This window comes from Tupaia chinensis, unplaced genomic scaffold, assembly GCF_000334495.1.
Source record: "Tupaia chinensis unplaced genomic scaffold, TupChi_1.0 Scaffold000673_1, whole genome shotgun sequence".
NCBI lineage: Eukaryota > Metazoa > Chordata > Mammalia > Scandentia > Tupaiidae > Tupaia > Tupaia belangeri.
The window spans coordinates 2023475-2028788 of record NW_006160196.1 but is presented as its reverse complement, the minus strand read 5'-3'; positions in this window follow the sequence as shown (position 1 = coordinate 2028788).

Below are 5314 nucleotides of genomic sequence, written 5' to 3'. Positions count from 1 at the left end.
AAACTCATGCCGGGCATGTGTGCGTGTGTGCCCAAGATCCCAAGAGGAGAATGGAGGAGAAGGGATTGCGGCATGGCCATTCCCCTGAGGGTGATTTCTCGCCTTCTGTCTCTCTGTCTCTGTCTTTCTGGCGAGTGCACGCTCCCTATAGCAAAAACCTCTCCAAAATAATAATAATAATAATAATAAAGAAAAAAGAGCCTTCCCTGTTTCTCGCACTCGCAGTCCATGTAAGAACTCACACTCCAGAGACGTTTTGTGAAAGTAAGGAACACAGAGAAGCCCTCCGTAGAGGTTTACCCTCGCAAGAGCACGCCGGGAGGAGAGACTGACGGACAGGTCTGCGAAGGCGGCCTGCAGTGCTCGCTCTTCACGCAGTAAGGACAGACGAGTACACGGTAGGACTGAAGCGCCATACACGCCCATGGTGGTTGCCATTTCCAGTGTCTAATAAAATGCTATAGAAGTGCGGTCTCTGCACCCTTCCAGCTCTGCCTCAGCTCTTGGGAAGTCGCTTCCTTACAGCCCGCTTGGGCGCGTATGGTCTCATTTTCTTTTTTAGGTTTTTGCTATAGGATACATGCTGCTCTCCAGAGAGGAGAGAGACAAAGAGGGAAGTAAGAAATCCCCCCCGGGGGACCAGCCACACCGCAATCCCCTCTCCTCCATTCTCCTCTCAGGATTTTGGGCATGCACACCCACTCGTCTGGTGTGGTTTTCAAGCCACTGCAGTTGGCCATGCGGGAATCCAGCCGCCCTAACCTGCACACCACCTTGTGGCCCCCCTGTGGTCTCGTTTTCAGTGTGAAGCTCTCTGGGCTTCGTTTCCTTTCAATCTGGGGCCCAGCCCGGTGCAGCCAGTAGCAAACTGAACTGCCATGCCGGAGGCCACTGTGGAAGCTGACAGTGGGTCTGGATGCCTGGGCCTGCTTGAGCACATGCCCAGGATCCCAATAGCTGGAGGGCTGGGAAGAGGGACCCACGGGGTGACCAGGCGCTGTCGAGGGTGCTTCCCTGCTCATGTGCACGTGCTCTCTGTCACGTAAAAAATTTTCAAACAGCAAGGCTGGCCCCATAGCGCAACGGTTAAGCCCCATGCATAGGGAGCTAGATCCCACGTGGCCGACTATGGTTTGAGTCCTGACCCTGGCAACTGGAAAAACTGAGGGGCGAGAGACAGACAGACAGACAGACAGAGAGTGTGTGTATGTGTGTGTGCGTGCACACACGTGCTCCAAACCCCGATAGGGCAAAGAAATGAAGGAATAAGGATTGCGATGTGACCATCCCCCATTGGAGGGATGTGCTCTCTCTCCCTCTGGTGAGCACACGTGTCCTTTGACAATAAATAATAATTTAAACGTGAGGTTAGTGGGCTCCAGGGTATCATCTTTGCCTGTTCTCTGTTATTGCTCACTGATTGGCTGCGTGACAGTCAGAGTATATGGGCCTCATGACCCTGACTTGGGGCACGTGTGACCTTCATTTTGGCCTGATGTGGCCGGTCTGTCCACTGTCCTGCCCTGAAGATCACCCCTCCTCGTCTTCCTTACTAGGCACGCACAGACTGGTCTTTCCACACGGAGCACGGTGTTGTGTTTCCGGTGAATTTCCCAGATTCTCTCACTGCTGGTGGGAGGCAGATCTTGGGTCCTACTCCAGGTCAATGAGAGCTCCAATGGGCCGTGGGAAGGACGGTCCCAGTAGCATAGCCTTCGGAATACGGCGGGTCACCTTCCCCAGTGGCGAGACTGTGGCTGCCAGGACTGTATTTCTGGACTCATCACATGGAGCAAGCATCTAACTGGCTTCAGAAACACTTCAGGGTGAGCTGGTGGCATGGGGTTACGGCAGCTGGCTCCCACGCAGCTGACTGCCCAGTCTGAGTCCCAGACCGCAGAAGGCCCCACTCAGTGACGCTCCCCTGAGCAACGCCTGGTATCCGCGCAGCCTGGCAAGAAAGCAAGGCCAGACGGCTGCAGAGCTGGCCTCGGCAGGAGCCTCCACTCTGGGTGCTGTGTTGCAAGGTCACCCTGCCCGGGAAGGAGCAGCCAACGGCACACAGTGGGTACTGAGAAGTCGACTCCCCGGAGAGAGATGCCAACTCCCCTGCCTATTGGTGACGCAGACGGTCCCCCAGAGTAGCCCACCTTCCCAGTGGCGGGCTGAAGCGCCTCCACCTCAGACCCCAGCCTTTCTCTCAATCAGCTTCCTTTTTTCTCTTGAGCTGATGCCTCCTGAGTCTTACTCCAAACTAGGACAGTCCTAGCAGCTGGAAAATCATGCCAGGCATGTGTGCGTGTGTGCCCAAAATCCCAGGAGGAGAATGGAGGAGGAGGGATTGCAAAGTCACCACCAAGCAGGGACAGTGATGTCTCACTTTCCCTCTCTGTCTCTGAGTCACCACCGGGCAGGGACAGTGATGTCTCACTTTCCTTCTCTGTCTCTGTCTCTGGCAAGTGCAAGCACCCAATAACCAAAAAAAGGCAAGAAACAAAAATATTTTAGTCCATCACAGGGTCTGGGTAAAGGGTAGCAGGCAGGGGGACCCAGAAAGAGACAGAGAGACAGAAAGTGAGAAATCACCCCCCAGGAGAGATGGTGCTGCCACAATCCCTTCTCCTCCATTCTCCTCTCGGGATCTTGGGCATGCACCCACACGCGCCGGTGTGAGATTAAGCCACTGGGTCTGGGACTCGAGCCTCTGTCGACTACATGGGAGTCCAGCGACACAGCCATTATGCCAACTGCTGGTCCAATACTTTTCCTTCTTTCATAATGCCCACAACCCTCTGAAGTGGGTGCCATCATTCCCATTTCAAAGCAGAAGATACAGAACCAGCGAGGCTAAGCAAGCTGCCCAAGGCTACACAGCAGGAGTGTGGCCGGCGTGACTAGACTCCGGGCTATCGAGCACCCTCCCTGTACTGATAGGGTCGCAAATTTGGGTTCTGTCCTCTCCACTAGGACGTGAGCTCCAGGGCGCCGAGGACCTCACCTGGTGCACGGAGGCATTTAAGAACGGCGGAATGAACGGGATGAATGGCTGTCTCAGGGAGCCACAGCCTTTCCTGACTGCCTGAGAGTCCCTGCAGGGCTTCTGGTCTCAGCAAACCCGATCCTCCGGGCGACACCGGAGCAGAAGGAAGGAAATCGCTCGCACCGTCTGAACCGAGGACGGGGCCAAACCCAGTCCCTGCAGGGCGCGGGCGCCACCTGGCGGCGCAGTCCAGCTAAGGCAACGCCGCCCGGGTTTGGAGAGGTGGATCCGCGTCTAGGAGGGGCGGTGGCCGCAGTGCCCAGGGCAGTTGCGAGAAAACCCAGAGCAGAGCAGGGGACCGTCTACCAGTGGGCTCCAAGCTTACCCGACTGTGAAGCAGATTTCACACCCGTGCATAAGCCTGTTTCTCAGCTTCTGGGTCGGGGACCAAACTGGTGACCAGCCGTATGGGATCCAGCCGCCTTAACCCATAAGCCATGAGGTGGTTGATGCTTCTCGTTCTAGTCTATTCCTATTTTAAATGCTGTTCGGATCACCTTAAAGTTACTTCCTGACTCACGAGTCTCCACTGGTAATTTCGGATAATCTGTCCTTGTCACCTGTAACTACGGTTGTGATGGAGACGGGGTTAGCCCTGCCAGCACTCCCGGTGGCTTCCCCGCCACGTTGCGCCAACTCCAAGACTCGCGGCCAGCTCTGGTCTCAGTGTCACAGACTGCTCAGAGAGCTGGAGACGCGTGCCCAAGGCCACACGGCTTGGACACGGCATTACCAGTTCCTGCCTCACTTCCACAGGAGAAAAATCGCTACATGTTTCCCATTTCAACATTACTGAGAGAAATTTCATTCACTCCTATATTTTTTATCCCACAGGACACCTGTGCATGCACGAGACAGAGAGAACCACCCCGTCAGGCCTGATCAGGCCACAATTGTTATTTGCATGCACGAGACAGAGAGAACCACCCAGTCAGGCCTGATCAGGCCACAATTGTTATTTCTTTTTCTTTTTTTCTTTTGTAGAATATTTTTTTGCTATAGGGCTCACATGCTCAGCAGAGAGAAACAGAGGAAGTGAGAAAGAAAGCCACCAGGTCCGGGATTCAAGCTGCGGTCGGCCAGGAGAGAGTCTAGCACCTTAACCACCATGCCACCTGCTGGCCCCCACAATTCTTTTCCCTCTGATTCCCCTTCCTGACAGGATTCTGGGCTCATGTGCATGCACACAATGTGTTCTGAGAGCACCGGGGCTCAAACCCTGGCAGTCATGGGATCTGGCCTCCTCTGCATAGCGCTTCGCTGCCCTGCAGGCCCAGCCCGCTGTCTCTGTCTGTAAAATTGGCCTGCTGCTCTCTTAACCTGTATGAGGCAAATTCATGGCATTCCAGAACTCAGTCCTGAAAATGCAAGTCTTCATATGTCACGTGAATCTGAGAGGGGGACAACCACCACTGTCACCAACACTGTCACCAGAGCCACCAGCATCACCACCACCACCTTCGCCCCTTCCCCACTCCCTCACTACCCCACTGTCACCACCAGTGTCACCATTGCCAACAGCACCCTCGCCGCCTGCCCAGCGCAGGTTTCCCGAAGTCGCCTTTTTGCTTCCTCGCTAAGTCGTGGTCCAGCAGGCCTGCACCCTCCTTCCCTCCTCCCCCCCTTCCCCCCTGGGCCCAAGAGGACGTCAGAGGAAGTGCTGCAGAGCTCTGGAGCAGAGGGGTCTGCGCCTGACCCTCCGGCTTCTCTGTGTGCGCCCTCACGGGTCTGGGCCAGGCCTGACATCCAAATGCTGAGCCCAGCTCCTGGACTAGACAGGGCAGAGCAGGGTCTGCTCAGTGTAAGCCCAGGGCTCTTGAGGCAGCTCCGGTGGGGTTAGCCTGAGCCCCCTCCCCGTTGTAGTGCAGCGTGAAGCCACCCCGGGGGTATGGGAGTGGAGGAACCTCAGGGCCTGGGGCTGCTGTGCTCTATTTCTCATCTTTGGGGAGAAAGAGGAGAAAATGACCCCGGGGGTGGTAGACGGGGTAGGGTCATGACTGCCCTGCATTGAGATGAGACTTCTCAGGCCCCAAAGAGGGCAGTGGGGCTCCATTTCCAGGGGGGCTGCCTTCCCGTCTCCTTCCTGAAATGCCATCTTTCTCTGTTTTTCTTTATTCGTGATAAAGTGCGTGTGAGAACAAGAGGGAGAGAGAGAGAGAAGAAGAGATCAGGTCACAACCGCCTTCCTCAGTGCCCCAGCCCTCAGCCCCGGGCCCACGCAGGCACGCCCGGCGTGTCTCAGGCTGGCTGGGCTGGGGATTTGAACCTCAGTCC